At 37.0% G+C, this 17,951-nt stretch overlaps 1 long non-coding RNA gene across 1 annotated transcript; it reads right to left on the bottom strand.

Moving 5' to 3' along the window:
- Positions 1-15,247: 15,247 nt before the first annotated feature.
- On the bottom strand, positions 15,248-17,464 carry LOC117369624 (uncharacterized). The gene is made up of 3 exons (XR_008648805.1): positions 17,412-17,464; positions 16,288-16,391; positions 15,248-15,550 (listed from the first exon to the last, which is right to left on the bottom strand). It is a non-coding gene; the product is annotated as an uncharacterized LOC117369624 (long non-coding RNA).
- Between the last annotated feature and the right edge of the window lie 487 nt (positions 17,465-17,951).

The following is a 17,951-nucleotide window of genomic DNA, read 5'->3' as shown; positions in this document are numbered from 1 at the left end:
AGATAAAATATTAAAGTGTTCACAGAGGCATTTATAAATATAAGCAAATCATATCTGATTTATTATATTTTATTTTTTGTCACTTGTATACAATCACAATTGTAAGTAAAACATAGTATAAGTAAACTACTAAAGTACAATTTCCTCAAAAGGCTGGGGTTGTGGACAGCTCGATGACTGCGTAATACTATCTTCTCTAATTTGCTCATGACAGATATGCTGAGAGAAATATTTGACAGCTAATATGATTCTTAACTTTGTCAGTGCAGTCCTTCTATATCTCATGCCAGGATTTAGTTAAAACAAGTCTTTTTTCTTTATTCACACATCCAACACAAGCATGGCACCGAACATAAAAATAGCACTCGGGATGCTGTCATTAGTAATATTAGCTGGAAAGTCTAGACTGATAAAGTGGCTGCATGTGTGAGGAGGTGACAAAATGCAAGTGGGGGTGCAGAGATGATGGGTGCTTGTGTCTATTATATGTCTGAATTGGAGCCACCAAAGTAGCCAGGAGAGAGAATGGAGGTCAGTAGGACCTCCATTCCTAGACTGGGTTACTAACGAGATTAGAATGTGGGATAGAAATTTAGTTTAAAGTATTTGTGGCACATTGTACACTGTCCTTCCAAATAAAATAATTACAACTTCGTATTGGGTAGTGCAAGGGGTTTTCCATTAAATTCAGTTCTTCAACCATTTCAAAAAGTTTCACAGCAGTCCTTTTTTCATATATTTCAGAGATGAAAAGAACATGCAAAGTTCTTCTTTGAAAATGTGGTTTACTTTTTAAATATCTATTTTTGTGTATAAAAACTACTATTATTATGGAGTTGATAGATTTATACTATATCCTTAATGAATTGAATTGAATTCAAACCATATAGTTAATTTTCTAATGAGATATGTGGAACTATATACTTGGACAACCAGTGATGTAAATCATCCCAAAATACATTACATACATTACATTACACACATACAGTACATTCATAAAAACATGTGAGATGTAGTTATTGTTTGTCATTATTTTTAAATCCAAAACCTTAACATAGAAAATCAGCAGAGGGGTATAAACCATTAAGAACTTTAAAATTAATCTTTTTTGCTTTTGGTGCAATGGGAAATTTGAAGATTTCCTGAATTTTTCAAGTCATGTAATTTGCACTTACTGAAATTTTATCTTAGCCCAGATGCTTGGAGAAGAAATCAGTTGTACTGAGAATTTTAGGGAATTGCTCACTGTTTTTCATTAATATGTCTGCATCATCAGGGAGCTGGCTGATAGTTAATTGTGTTCCCTAAAACGAATCAGATTGTTAAATAAGAATAGGTAAATAAAACTGAGGAGCTGTTCAAGTATCACCCTATATATATATATATATATATATATATATATATATATATATATATATATATATATATATATATATATATAGGACAGCTCTTCAGTTTGTGGGTTTGCTTAATTTAGATGATCCACTAAATGATTTCTTGTTTAGAATTACAGTGGCATTGATGCACTTATAGACCTGGTGTCTGTATTAGACCTGGAATTATTCTAATAGAGACCTAATTTAGATCTGGAGGTACTCAGAAAGACAAATCTTTTCTTTAATGGTAGCCACTGAAGTATATGTCTGTGAAAAGCACTATATAAATAAAGTTTACTTAAAAAATCATGATGATAAGTTCATGATGATGCTTATTAAACTGGATTGTACCAAAATATCCAAATTGAAGTAGGATATTGACAGATGCAATGAAAAGGCCAAAATGTTCAAGTGTTTGTGCCAAGTACAGTTTATTTCCTCGGCTCCTCTTAATGTCAGGGACATTCTCAGCTCCTCTGCTCAGTATATGAGGAAACATGAGAGAAGAGGAGAGAGGAGAGCAAGAGGGAGAGAGTGACAGAGGGAGAAAAAGAGGGAGAGAGAAGATAGTAGGATTGAAGGGGAAGAGGGAGAGAGAGGAGTGAGTGAAGGAGGAGAGAGGGAGAGAAAGGAGGAAGTGAAGGAGGAAGGAGAATTGGCGAGAGGAGGGAGCGAGACAAAGGGAGGGCAGTTTGAGAGAAAGAAAAAGAGAGAAAAAGAGGGTAAGAGAGAGTGAGAGAAAAGGAGGGAGAGGGAGTTGGAGAAAAAGAGAGAAGAGAGGGAGGGGATGAAAGAAGAGAGAGAAAAGAGAGAGAGCAATACTAGAGAGATGGAAAGTAAGAAGTAAAGAGAGAGAGGTGAGGGAGACAGAAGACAGTGGGTTAGAGTTTAGTAGAGAAAGGAAGAGGTAGAAGAGAGAGAAGGAGGGGGGTGGTATGATTATTAGAGAGAGAGAGAGAGAGAGAGAGAGAGAGGGTAGACTCTGATACATATTTGATGATGTTGACAGCACTGCAGCGTGTAGATTAGCTCCCATGTTCCCACTTCACTTGATCCGGCCTCACAGCCACAAACACATACCACACACAGCCTCTTGAATGGCTCCATTAGACCAGTTAAGTCTTCACATAACCACTGCTGTTATTACTGCTTACACTGGATACTGGTAATGTCCATGTGCTTATTACTGCTTACAGGGGATATACTGGTAATGTCCACTGCAGTTGAAGGGTTTTACTAACAATACAGTGGCTGAGCACTGTCACCTCACAGCAAGAAGGTCATGGGCTCCACACCCATTCCTTTTGAGGTTGATTCTTCTCTCATCTCCTTTGGCACTCTGGTTTCTCCATTAACCCAAAACATGCACTATAGGCAGTTAAAGTAGTCCTGACCAAGCCTAGCCCATGACAAACTTTCTCTGAGCCTGCTCTCTCTCTCTGTCTGACTCTCTCTCTCTCTCTCTCTCTCTCTCTCTCTATCTCTATGTCTCTCTCTCTAATTAAACAGACTAAAATTGCCTGTTTAATGTATCTTTAAATGAATGAAAGATCTTATAGTTGAATTTATTATTAATATATGTTTATGTTCGAAAGTTAAAGATGTGCTAATCATGGTGACATTAAGCCCCTGTAGTGACTCTGTGCCCTTTAGCTGAGCAGGTGGGACTGAGGACACTCAGTAGGGGGCAAGGATTTCAGAGACATAACAACTTTACAACCCAAAGAGTGAAGGTCAGGGGCATCAGGGACATCTCTGTAAGCAGGTGTCCATTCAAACATGCCAAGGGCAGCATTGTTCTAACGACGAAATACTGCCTGTACCTGCAAGATATATTAAGAAGTTTCTGACTTGTTCTTGGCATCAGTGCCATTATGTAAATTAAGCTTGAAATGATCTTTGATAAACCTGGTTGATTTAAATGAGGCATACAAAAAGAGTGTGACTATGGATTGATATCTTTGTCTTGATTGTTTTTGGTCCCTTTACTTTCTGTGGCCAAAAAGACAGAAAAGACATTGAACTTCAGAATTTTGTCCTGTCCTTCAGCTCAATTTTAAACTATCTATAGGTTTCAGAATGATGAGGAAAGTAGGACCACTGCCATAATGATTAACAATTTAAAACAAAAAACAGCCCTTAAAATGTTGCATACAGTAAACTGAAACCCATAAATAGAGATTTGAGGATGTGATTTCATGTAACAGTAACACATTAATGGATTTCACCCTATGTATGCAACATTTTGAGGACTTTTACCAATTCAAAAGATACAATATTTAGTTTTAACTTGTTAATCGCTATGGCAACAGTCCTAAGTTTTCATCATTCTGAAACCCATGAATTGTGCTACAACTTCCTTTTACTATCAACTGCACCTGTACAACTGGAGCATTATATATAGTTTTAAATTTTATGTAACAAGTCCCAAAAAGTCCAGATTCAACTGAAGAAGGCCAACTTTAAAAGAGTAGCCACCACGTGAGGAGACAGTTTTAGTCTTGTCTCATGACCACATCCTAAATGCCTGCCTACAGAACGTCTTGCTCTGACATTGATGGATGATCCTGTTCGCACTTTGCTGTACCCGCCATACTTCTGTTTCAGTCTACGATTACATGTCAAAAGACTAAGTAAAATCTTACTTAAATCTAAAAAAAAGTCTTTCATTTCAAACCCAAACATTTGGCTTTCTTAACCCCAGCCCTCATCTCAGACTTCCCCTGTACTTTGCGCTTATTGGAGGAGAGCCAAGTGCCTTAGAATATAATACGCTTGTACCAAACCAAGCCTTGGAAATAGAAACGACAGTAAAGATGACATATACAGTAGAGGAATGCAGGACTACACAGCAGGTCCAAAGGATGAGCACATGTGACCCTAATACACATGAAAGGGCTGTTAGCATGTAACGTGTTTTGGTTGTTAGTAGGGTTTCTCTTGGTCTGCCTGTCTTTATTATTTCCTGTTTACTTTCAATTTCTAATGTAAAAGGTGAATGAAATATTTGACTCAATGGTCCACCAACCCACAGGTGGATTGAAGGTTTGATTCCCACTCTGACCAAGTTCTATCAATGTGTCCTTAGGCAAGACACAGGCCTAGATTGCCCCTAGACCGCAATGACTACAGTAGTATATTACTGCCAGCAAGATTGAAATGAATGAAAAATGACTACAGTGTAGTGCTCTGAGAGGCTTTGTGGCCTGTAAAGTGAAGTACAAGTGTAGGCGTTACAAGTGTAAGGCGTTACAAGTGTAAGGCATTTCACGTGTAAGGCATTACAAGTTTGAGGCATTACAAGAGTAAGGCGTTACAAGTTTGAGGTATTACAAGTTTGAGGTGTTACAAGAGTAAGGCGTTACAAGTTTGAGGTTTTACAAGTTTGAGGTATTACAAGAGTAAGGCGTTACCAGAGTAAGGCGTTACAAGTGTAAAGCGTTACAAGAGTAAGGCGTTACAACCATAAGGCATTACAAGTTCAAAGCGTTACAAGTTTAAGGCATTACAAAGTAAGGTGTTACAAGTATGAAGCGTTACAAAGTAAGGCGATACAAGTGTACGGTGTTACAAGTGTAAGACATTACATGTGTAAGGTGTTAAATGCGTAAGGCATCACAAGCATAAGGCGTTACAAGTGTAAGGCGTTACAAGAGTCTGTGTTCATCATACATCTATCCCTTGTGTTAATAGTTTGATCTTAGCTTTGATGCTGTTGTTGTGTCCATGAGCAAGACATTTTAAGTCTTCATGTCTGAATGTGTGACTATGTGATTAGAGAGGTTGTATCCCATATTTCCACATTAAATGTGCTAAATATTAATGCTTAGAGACAGATGCTTTGACAGACGGTGCTAAGCCTGGCTCGTGATACACTTTCACAATCTCAGCTGTCTGCCACCGATCAGAACAAAGCCCTATCAAATAAGTGAGAACATGTGTGCACACCTACTGTACTGGTTTAAAGGGATCTCTAGAGAAGGCAACATGGTCAAATGACATTTGACATGACAGTCAAACCAAGATTAAAATTTATTTATTTCCTCTGCAAATTAATTCCAAATATCTTATCTTATTCTATATAAAATGTGCTAAGACTTCTATAAACATGTTTTGAAATGCATGTGATTCTAATTTAGCGATTCGTACTTCAGTGTTTTTTAAAATGTTATTGCTATAATATGTTTAAATATAAACTTTAATCAGAATCTTGCATTACAAACACAAATACATAACTTTGCCTGGTTGTGTCATCTGCTTGTCTCATGGAGATAAATAAGTTTAATGACATATTGTGGAACATTGTAATAACATTTCTGGCAAGCTGCTGGTGGACACTTCACCAGAAAAATTGAATCGTGCATTGTTATAAGAATGTTTTATATGAAAGGCCATTCCAAGATGCACAAATCAGTCTTAAGTGATCACACATATTCATAAAGTGAATAATTATCATGCTCAATACAATTATATTATATCATTATTTTGTTATATATAATTTTTTATTTATTTTAACGCAACCTGTATAAACAATGCAGTTAACCACAATTATTAAAAAGGCCAGTAGTAAATTAGACAGATAACCTTTAACTGTACAATATAATTTCAATACAAACGTATACACAAGCCGGTCACTCACTGTTGTGCTGCTTTGAGGAGAGCAATTGAAGTTTTCCGAACATATTTCTTCCTCTTAATCTTCTGCATTTCTTTTAATCCACCAAAATAAGCTCACAGAAAGTCCAAAAATTGTAAAATATAAAAAATACAGCTGTGTAAACATTCAAACGTGGTGTTTGAAGGTGTTAGGTCTTCCTGGTAGCAGCTCTATGGGACTTGTGCTTGTGGTATTCTGGTATTCACAAGCCACTACCCCCCACACGCAGGATCAGAGACAGAGCAAACCCTCGCCAGGAATTTTTATAACTCATTTACACTATGAGCAAAGCATACTGGCCTCTCATACAGTACATGTTCAATATGTTCAGATCCAATATCAAAGAATGTCCAGGATTTAAACACGTTCAAGGTCACCATTCGAAAAATGCACCTCCAAATTAATAATAATATAAAATAATAATAATTTTTTATGTGTTAATTTTGTATATGTATATATACATTAAATTGGTAACTTATTAGAGGAATTGTAATTATATTATATATTAGACAATATGTCAACAGGAATTTCACTCTTGTTTGATCAGGATATCAATGAAAATGAAAAATGTTTCTTCTTGGAACAAAAACATTTGATATTGTGACATTAATAATTTAACCAGTTTTATTTATGTATGTATTTATTTATTCATTCATTCCAAAGGCTAAAGTAATACAGTGACTACATGATATAACATTGCGCATTGAAGCTGAAAGGGAGATCCCTCTGTGCTGGGAGTTTTAGTGGGTCAGTCTGGCTCTTCTTACCCCAGTCTGCTGATTTAGAGGTGAGGTCAACTCTGGGGAACACCATGTCCTCAGTCATAACAAAGTCATTACCACATTATTTTACTATATTTCAGTTAATCCAGATTTAAAGAGGGGGTCTTTTGCTTAACATATCACCATGTCACCTATTACTGATTAGAAAATACCATATTCACCGAAAAACCCTGCATTAAAATGTATAACCCTGTAGAGTATTAGTTTGTATCCTGTTTTATACAAAAAAATGCATGCGGAAGCATAGGTTGCGTAGGCTTGTGGGCTAAGCCTCGTTCTGCTAAGTGTAGAGAGGGTTTGAATGTCTACAACCTCTTCAGGCATGTTTTTAGTGATAAAACAATGTTATAACATGGTAGAAAATAAATAAATAAAAAACTGCAAACTCCTTCTTTAAAGTTGCACTTTGCCACCTGCTTTACGTTTTGCAAGAATTGCTGTTAAACTGATCATCTACTGTTAAACTGATCATCTATGTACAAGCAGGTGGCACCACCTGCCAAGTTACAGGTTAAATCTGTGAGAGACTCCACTCAGAGCATAGTCTGTATATAGAAATGGATAAAATCTACTAGCCGGCGCGTTCCAAATAGGAAGTGAGCATGGGCATGCGTCCTGCTCCATCAACTCTGACTCCAATTCCCTTTACATTTTAACCCTGTTCAAATCAGCTTACCTCATAACACCCTCATAAGTTACCTTTGTGTACACTAGTCTGCAGCAAACAAATGATTTGCATTAAAGATGCGCATCTGGAACATCTTTGTCAAAACACTTGTAACCAAAACATTTTCATGAACATAGGTCTGACAGTCATGCAATAACTCACTGCAAATGAGAGTGTTCATGCCTCACCAAGTTTGATGAAGAGTTCTTGTTCATTTGTATTGTATTTTATTCCCCTACTTTTTTTTTTTTTTACAGCAGTTTATTATTTTATTGGCAGCTGTGAATTTGCTTGTCAGAGGAAGTCAGAGGTGGGAAGTACTCAGTTACATTTACTTTTCTAGAAGCTTACTCCAATAATCTTTTAATTGAAGAAACAGTACTCTTACTTTAGTAAAGGTTTTGGTTACTTTTCCCACTGTGAGTAAGTCTACAAGTGACAATAGCTTTATGTTGGCAGTATGAAATTATTTGAACATTTGTGTTTCTTGTACCACTCTTTCAGATATGATTTAATGTGTCTCATTTTTGTGTTTATCCTCTTAAAATACCAGATTTTGTCCTTTATGTAATGTTTTGCCCTTCAAATTACATTAACTTCAAATTATAAATTAGATGTTAGGTCCCAGCTCTTACTCTTGAAGATACTCTTACTTGAGTAGTTTTCCCAAATACTTTTTTCTCTTCCTTGGACTACCACTTTCTACTTGAATAATATTATTTTGAAGTAACGTTACTCTTACCTGAGTACAATTTTTGGCTACTCTATCCACCTCTAGCCAGAAGACTGACCTCTTATTCAGGCATTGCATAGAGACTATCTAAGAATAAAGATTATAGGTTTGACTCCCAGGCGGCACAGAACCTTTCTGTGTGAAGTTTGCATGTTTCCTCTATGACTCAAAACATAAAAAATAGGCTCCCTTCTAAGGTCAGCCGCAACTCATGTTAGTAAAACTATTCTGGTTATATAAAGGTCAATATAATACTCAACGATTGGCATCCACTGGGAAGGATTACAGAAGGCACATGGACTAGCATAAATTTGCACAGTTAAATATAAGTTTGCGAGTGCCAGACGTGGATCAGGACTGTGCGAAACTAAACTCTGCAGAGGGAGATTTACAGCTTTGTTTTGGCCACAGACACAGATAGTGAATCTTCAGGTCGACTGCATTGACCCAGGTCTCAGGAGGTACTGCAGCTGAGGGGGGCAGCGCAAAACAGCTGTGGAGTCATGCATTTAGGCACAGCCTTTTACTTTAAAGGTCCTATATTACACAGACTTTTTACTTGTGAGCTTTAAGGCATGTTAAACTGTTGTTACCCTATCAAAAACATACCTGGATGTGTGTCATGTTTGAGTAATCCTTTATTATTAGTCTGTCTTCAAAGCTCAAAATGCTCTGTTCCATCTTGTGATGTTATGAAGCAGTAATTTTCAAGTTAACAGCTCCTTTTATCATTAGTGACTGTTCCAGGGCTGAAATCATCCAATTGATTCTAGTAAAGGTGTATGGAGTTTAAAAACACAGTGGAGAACTTCCCGTATCACCACATGACATCACAATTTTGAGTGTTTTTTGTTTGAGAGAAGAGCTCAGCCTAAATGCGCAGGGTCAGTTTGTGATGTGTGTGACATGTGTGAATGAAACAAAACACAACTTCAGGTATGTTTTTAATGAGGAAACAGCATAATAACATCGATCAGGAAATAATGTAATATGGGCTACCATCTGTAAGTTTTGTAGATGTCAATGAAATGCACCATATTAAGTGGTCAGATCAAATAATCAAACTATATTAGTCTCACTGTGAAGAGTTTATGTTATTGCAACTGCACAAGTACAAGGGACAGCAACAAAGCATATATATAATAAATAATCCTTATAGTCCTCACTACAGTGTAATTTGGCTCAGAACTCGCTCCTGAGGGAAGGCTGTCTCATTCATCATCAGCTTGTGTCTCTCCCTGCGTCTCTCATTTCCTGCAGAATCGGAGAGAGGAATCAAAGAGAAGCGAGGAAAGAGAAAAGAGACATGGCCCATGTGCTCTCTGGTCTTTTGTCAGGTCAAAGCTGGAACGCTGTCAGACACCAGTAACATAGAGGATCTGGTAATGGCATGTGAGAATAAAACTATTTGTAATTAGATTGGTGGGGTCGGCCAATCTAATTACAAATAGCAGCTTTAAGAGCTACTGGAATACCTCTACATATGTCATCAACACAGAAAATTCAATGTATGTCATGTCTGCTGTCCATGTACAACCAGGAAGTAAACTTATAAACGTCATTAAAAAAAAACAAAACAAAACAAAAACTATAGACAAGATTTTTAGTCAAATCCACCCCATATGGGCAGATAGTGTTTCTGCAGTGTGTCACTAGTGAAGCAGGGTACATTTGGTCAGGGTCTAAACCGTACTGCGACAGGTGCTGACAGATACTGACAAACATGAGTGATGAGGCTTCACTTTACAGAGCGCAGGAAAATGCAAAACTCACCCAGTGTGAAATAACATCTCGCCTGTGTGTGGGTCCACTGATGTGAGGAGTATATACTTCCTAAGCAGTTTAACCAGTCTGTATATAGATCAGTGGCTTTTCACATCAAGTACCACCAATGAAAAGATTTGGCTTTCTGAGTACCATCAGATCTAACTCATGTATCAGATAGCAGGACTATGCCAGGATTAATCAAGGGCTAATCCAGGTCTAAAAGTAGACCGTATTATTTCCACTATAATTCAAAACAAGAAATTTTCCAAAAGAGAGCAAAAAAGTATATAAAATTATCTCAAAATTATGAAAACCCATATACTGAAGATGTATCAAAGTACCATTTGAAGGAGCTTGAAAAACCCTGATATAGATGATTTTAACATTCACTGCAACAATATCTGCACTATAGTTTATCTTTACAAAAACTTTGAGACGGTAGAAGGTTTTCCTTATTTGACCCAGCCTCTTGTGCTAATGACGTTTTTTTTCATCGTCCCATGGGAACGATGGCTTTATGGAAAATAAATGAATTCTGAATCCTGATTTTGGCCTAATCCAAATGAAAACTATTAATGATGCACCGTTTCAATTCTGATACTGATATTGATAGAATTGTGATTCGTCCTGACAGAAAAAATGCAATTAAGTTAACAAATATGATCCCAATGTCTTGTCTTGCATCTTGTCTCCATGCTATTGCTTTGCCTGAAATATTTCATATTTTGGCCTTATTTAATTACATGTGTTGCTCATAAAATCTTGAAAAACATACTTTCTTAATCAAAGTTGCAAAGCTGCCTCGCCACAGGTCTGACTTGTGATTTGAACTCTCCATAGAGACACAAGTTTAAGTAGATTGTGGAACACGCCCGGTAAAGCAACAAACCTCTCCATGGAGACTGGCAAACTGGCAATTAATCACAAATGTTCCATGGTACATCTATAAACTCATTCACTTAATTACAGAAGAGCTTAAAAATATATATACAAAAATTAAAACATTATGAGTTGTTCTGGGCCAATAAAATATATAAAAAAAATTTAAAAAAAATGAAATTACTAATAATAAATTGTAATTAGATTTCCTATTTATGTTTTGTTCACATTTGTAAGGTGTCCAGAAGAATTGACAAAAGAACTGAAATTAACAAACAATTAACAAACTAATACAAGAATCACGTTTCAGAACCTGCGAGTACACATTTAAACTGCAGGATTTGCAGTTTTTATGCAGAATAAGATAACATTTTGTTTTTTGTTGAGGAAATTATGGTACTTGAAAAACTGCAGGCTTTGTGATTTACTAATTGTGTCCATTCAAATTACGATTTGAGTCAATTGTGATTCATCTTGCAGCCCCTTTTGTGAGGTATGACTTGTAATGCAGAGGGGCAGGGCGTGGCATGATGTGAGCGCACTGCTTTGGTCAGAGCTTGGATCATTGTAACATCAGTGCTCATTCAAAGGTAAGTCATATTTTGGCTCCACAATTTTTTTTTAAATATTATCTGTAAATTGCTCTTATTAGTTTGAAGACATGTAAGTTGTCTACCTGTTACTATGGATACAGTCTTATCTGATGTTTCCAAAAATAGTTTGACACTTAAACATGATTTATTCTATCTCTGTGCAAATTCTAAATTTATTGTCTAGTTGCCCAATACATTACCCTACCTGTAACGATGTTTGTCTGTAGGAAAGCCAGTCCAAAACCAAGCCAGGTTTGCAGGAACCAAAACTAAAACCCCATGACTAATCCCACTATAAATCAAACTGACGCAAACCATTTGTCACATCACTATAATTCACAAGCATGATTTTTTTTGGGAGTGTGTACACTTTCGCTTTTTCAAAGTAAAGCAAAATGGGCAGTCACTGCACAGTCAATCCCCATGAGCTATAATAAGGGGCTAGAGAGAAAATAATGTCCTGACAGAGACAAGAAGAGTTCCTTACATTATTAGGACCACTAATATACCATTATAAGATAAAGATATGAAAGTGTTAAAAGCATGTGCATTGAGCCTTGCAAAATACTCTGAATCAAGTTTTTAAAAGTAAACAGAGGTAAAAAGTCTGTTGGTTCCAGTCACCTGCTGCAAACAACTGAAATGAGGAGCGGTCAAAAACTGTGCAGGCTTTAGGAATGATGAGGTTAATGTAGCTGTTGGAATGGAGCGAGCGGCTGGAACTGTGGATGTTTAGTAGGAAGGACAGGGTTTTACCAATTAAAGAACTGTAAACAAACAATAATCAGTGGGTTTGTCTGTGGGTGTGGAGAGAGGGCCACTTCATCAGGGAGTAAGATGTGCAGTGATGGATGGATGGCTGTAATAAAGTGGATGGCTACATGATAAATTGTGAATTAATGAATTGGTATCTTTGATGCTGATATAGGAAAAACTGTAGTTTTAACCAAAATCTCTTTTGTGGGGTGTGAAAAGCTTTTTTTTTTTTGTTTTTGTGGCGGTGTAGAAAACCTATTCTTGATTTTGCTTATTTGACTATTAATTTATTTTATTTTATTTGGTTTATTTAACAGGGACAGTGTACATTAATCAACATTTCTGTAAATGTACCATGTCAAAAATGAAGGACGAATAAAGTCATACACCTAGATACTTAGTAGTATACATGTAGAACATCCTCAGCATGATGTCACTGCAAAGTATCAATAATGAACTGAATCCACATTTTTTCTAGGCCTTATAATATAACATTGGTCAATCCACTCTCATTTTAAAGTATTAAAGCACCTTTTCTTCCAGCTTTGAAATTGATAGAAAAATAAATGTGGGTACCCTAGCTTTATAGTTAAGGTTAAGGTGTCTTGATTTCTACCCTTGGGGATGTTTGGTTTGTAGTGGTTAAGTGGCATCAGACATAAAACTGCACAGGTACACAATCAACAGACAAAATGGATACAAACTATGAGTTACACTGAGTGACCTTTTGGTCCTGCAATTTGGCAAAGCCAGTCTTTGACCCAATGGCAGGGACTGAAACAGATATTTCAGGGGCTGGCTCTGACCCCACATAATACTGGAGCTTAGTCTCTGCAACTAGCTAGTGTACAAAGACACCATACAGTGCTTCCCGCCCAATTCACAATCTACGAAAGTGCATTTTTGTTTTTAACCACCAGTTCCAAACCAGGAAGACAAACAAAGAGTGATTCTATGCAGAGTCAGTGAGTCAACAATGACAGAGACTTCTCCAGTGCAGGCTCTGGTGTCCCTTCATGCACACTGCCTCACAGGTGACATCAACGTTTACTCTGTCTGAAGCTCTGTTACTTAAGTTAGACTTTATCTTAGTTTCATTCAACACAATCTGATCATAAAGAACTGACTTAGTTGGAACTAAAAGGGTGGATTTGTGCTGCTGAACAAGTCAAATTACATTACACAAACTAACTACCATCAGCCAACAGGTTTTCAGTTAGTCACTCTCACCTCAAACACCTAAATGGGACCATAAACACTCACACTTTTATTTTTTCTTGAGTTAAGTGAGAGACTATATTATATTGCATTGCATCACCATGGTAACTTCTGAACGTTCCACCATAGCTATGCAGGCAGTAGACCTCCCCATTGTGCAAAGTATCAATTGTACCTGACTGAGAATCACCTGTATCCTTCTCTTGTTTATAGTCCATGGAGATGATCAACATCACTTTCCCCAGCATTTGTGACCCATGTCTGGTACAACCTTTCCATCTTTACCCTGTGCTCCTGGTGGTCCCTGTAATCCTCTGCCTCCCAATACAAAGTCTGGTCCTCTGCACTCAAGCTTCGTCTGGACTCACCAAAAAAACTGACATTATGACTTTAAGCATTATATCTGTTGATTTTTTGCTGTCATTTTTTGCTATTGTTTCTGCGCTCACTCTCAAGTTTGTGCCGATTTTGTATATTTATGTGTGGTGTTGCCTTATGACTCTGTTATGTTATGGTCACCCATTGTTCCATTGCCTGGTTTGTGTTGAGCGATACCTAGCAGTTCAACATCCTGTTGTTTTTCTAAAATACAGACCTCTACGATATCGGACTGTAGTGTTAGCCGTAGCATGGGGATGCACTGTGGTGGCTAATGCTTTCATTATGAGCACATGTGCAGTCTATCTATATCTTTTAAAGGTATTTTTGAAGTTGCAATGCGTGTTTCTGTCAGCTATAGTGGCAGTTAACTCTTTTGCATGTTTGTCAATCCTAAGAACCCTCATTAAACCATCTCCTGGGGAAAAAGAAATAGAATCACAAAATGGTACAAACAAAAAAGATGGGAAGTTTGGTAAAAGAAAAGCATTTAGTGTGATTTTAGGCGTGCAGATTAACATGCTAGTTTGCTACCTCCCTCCCATTATCTTTTTCTTGTCCACTGATGCTATGGGAAATTTTACACATTTCTGCTCACTTTATTTGTACAACGTGTGGTTCATTGAGATAACATCAGCCATCCATTCCTTGATGTATCTCCACAACAGCAAACAGTTAAAGAAGACGTGTGATGCTTTTTTGTGTGCATTTAAGATTAAACTATAACATACTAGGATCATTATTTCACATTTTGTAAAACGGTTAAAGGGCCAATATTTTCTGATCTGTTAGAAGGTTGTATCCTCATCAGAAACTTAGCTGGAACTGTGTTTTGTTTTATTCACATATGTTTAAGGGACAAGAGTCTGAAGAGAGTTCTTCTCTCAAACAGAAAACACTCTGCTCCACCTTGTGATGTCATGTGGTAATACAGGAAGTGCTCCACTGTGTTTTTAAACTCCACACACCTTCACTAGAATCATTTGGATGAATTCAGGCCTGGAATTATCAATCTCTACAGAACTAAAGATAAAGCTAGCTTCAAAACTACCACTACATGACTTTATAAGATGGAAGAGAGCATTTTGAGCTTTCATCTGTGTGTACTGTGTGTAATGTGTACTTTTACTATTTTTACTGTTCATAATGTAAATTATATCTTTAATTTGTGTGGATCTGTATTGGTGTTGCAATAAAGCAATTTCTCCATTGTGGGGTTTATTTTTGTCTAATCTTGTCAACAATCTTGAGGGTTTGTTTAGAGGATTTTGTTGCAGTCTACTTCCTAGATTTACTGAGCTTTAAACTTTAAAACAAAACGGGGTTTTTTTTGTGTGTGTGGGGTTTTTTTTTTGACATTTTTTCTTTAATTTCTTTTTACTCAAGACAAAATAAGATATCCAAAATACCATTTGCAGAAATATTTGCACTCAACACATAATCAACATCTACATGAGTAATATTAGTAACAATAGGCTACTCTTCTTTCTTGAGTAGATATTTTTGACTACCACCCCCTGTGTATTTTATACTATGTAGAATATACACAAAAATAAACACTACTACTTCAAATCTGTGCCCTGTTTGGTTCATTCACAGCCCATTCAGAGGTTTCTCACAAATGCACTGCATCAAAACTGAACAGTTGGAATCATTCAGACCAATAAAGTTATTTTGATTTCGAATGTCGCCACAATCTTCACCTCCATTAGAGTCATCAGGCTGTCCAGGAGCCCACTGCAGCCTGTGAACACAGCCAGAGCAAACAAAGGGTTAAAAAGGCAAAGAAAGATGCCATATTTATAACATGAAGCCAGAGGAGGGCGGTAAGGAGTAACCTGTGTGATTCCATGGAAAAAGAAAGTTAAAACCATAGGAAAATTATCCATGGAGATGTATAGGTTTTGTGACATACTATGGAAGACTGTAGCCAAAAGAACAATATTTCCATGGAAATTAGTTGGAGGAGACCCAAATAAGAGTCAGGTTTGTGGAGATGCAAGCTCACAGAAAGATACATGTTTTTCAGTGCAATAAAAACATCCAAAATGAAAAATGCAGTTTTGCATAGCCCAATTATTATTATTTATTTATTTTTTTACAATAAACTAGATGAATACACTTGTTCCATGGTCTAAAACAGTCAAAAATAAAGTGTGTGCTACCAACTTGAAACTAAAAAGCCTGTGACACCACACTCCTCTGATGTCATGCTAAGGCACACACCTGCAGGATAGATATGGTCTTGGGTATAAAATAGACCCTAAACTAGTCCAACAAAAATAGGTCCAGAGAAAGTTTCAGCATAAAATTTGACCTCTAGGCCTAGGGCAGGGCAAATTCAGCTCCCCTCCCTTAGAGCAAATTTTATGTATCTGTAAAACAGCTACTTTATTCTTTTTAATCAAATATATTTTACTCTTCTTTGTAGTTCTTGGTTGGTATTATGCTACCAAGCTCTGCCTTTAACTTGAGTCTTACTCATTTTTATTGACCCATGTCCTGTCCAGCCACAACCAGATGCCCTCCTTGTCTTTGTCGGTCATCCCAATCCACGCAGCTGCTGTGAGTCCAGTGAGAAATGCCTAGGGATAAAACAGCAATCATAAACACCACTGCAATACAGCTGCACTAACCAGCACAGGTTTTCAAATGTTTGAACATTTGACAAAGAGGTGACTGATATCTAAACAAGTTTGTACACATTAGGAATGAGGGTTATTCTTAATGATTTATAATAAGTAGAGTGTGTATATGTGCATATTTTGAGCCTTGGTGGAGGGTGGGAGGGACTAAGGGGAGAGTTAAAAAGTATATCTTTAAATGTATGTTGATTTTGAAATTGGGACCCTGTTTTAATTATTTGCAATCAATTAAATCTATACACATCTAATCTGAATTTCTCATCTTCACACCAACCTGCTCAGGGGCTGCAGGTGTAAATTAACATTCATGCTATCACTTGGCATAACACCTCTCCTATGACTTTTGTCTTGGTTAATATATTGTCCCACAGCATACCATACCAAGACTTTGTAGTTAAGGGAATGCAAACACTACCATGTGAAAGTTAATTATTAGCACCAAAAGATTTGGTGCCATCTAGTGGCTTGTGGAGCTTTATGCATCTCCACAGATTACACCTCGGACAAGTACTACGTTGTTGTGTATGAGCAAGACACCCACTTTTCCCATGTATGACCATGGTGTGCTGTGGGTGTGGAATATGAGGCTGTAGGAAGAGATCAGCAGCAACACTTTTTTCATTCTGCATCAGGACATGTGAGGCTACAGTGTGTAAAATGAAAGCATCTAGATCAGAGGTGCCAAAACCTTTATCACTGAGAAGAATAGAAATACATGGAAACATAAGCTAAAGGGAAGGCCATAGCCCAGAGGTCAATACCCTGAAACAATTAAAAAAGTTACTTTCACCTGAGGTGCCACCACACCTTAAAAAGACACAAAGCTTGAGGGGTCAAGAAAAATGTGTCTGAGGGCCACATTTGGCCTCTGGGCCATAGGTTGGGCAGCCATGATATTGATCATGATTATTTAATGATCATTATTCTATTTATTATCATAAATTGCAATGACTTCTTTACCTGCTCTCGCCTGTTGTTGATTTTGACCAGTTGAGCTCCTCTCTTCTCACAGTAAATTCGGCTCTGGTCAAAATCTGCTCTCTGTGTAGAAAGGAAGTAACATTTGGATCCATATCGCAGCCATCTATGAGGGCACAGCCTACTCATCTCTGCTCCACAAAACAAGAAAATAAAATAGATAAAATTAATAAAATTATCCTAAGGTGACCATAAGAATGATGTGATAAAATGTTTGCATGTGCATGTGTTTTAGAGTCTGTTTTCTCAAAATAACAATTATGAAAATATAATTACGATTATTTTAATAGTCGACTAGTCACGATTATTCTGATTCATTGTCCAGTCCTAGAGTCTGTGATGCTCTAATGCACAAGGAAAGCCCACGTACTTGTAGTGCTGTTAAGAGGGGGCGGAGCTCTGGTTGTAAAGATTTCACCTGCAGTTAATTCAGCTTTCTCTGCTGTGAAAAATCAAAGCTATTTTAGTTTTACAAACAACCAACCACTAGACCACAGAAAAGGGGGCATTAGTTGAAGTCAA

This window comes from Periophthalmus magnuspinnatus, chromosome 1, assembly GCF_009829125.3.
Source record: "Periophthalmus magnuspinnatus isolate fPerMag1 chromosome 1, fPerMag1.2.pri, whole genome shotgun sequence".
In the NCBI taxonomy this organism is placed as follows: Eukaryota; Metazoa; Chordata; class Actinopteri; order Gobiiformes; family Gobiidae; genus Periophthalmus; species Periophthalmus magnuspinnatus.
The sequence above is the reverse complement of the archived record's forward strand: the minus strand, read 5'-3'. Positions and strand labels throughout refer to the sequence as shown.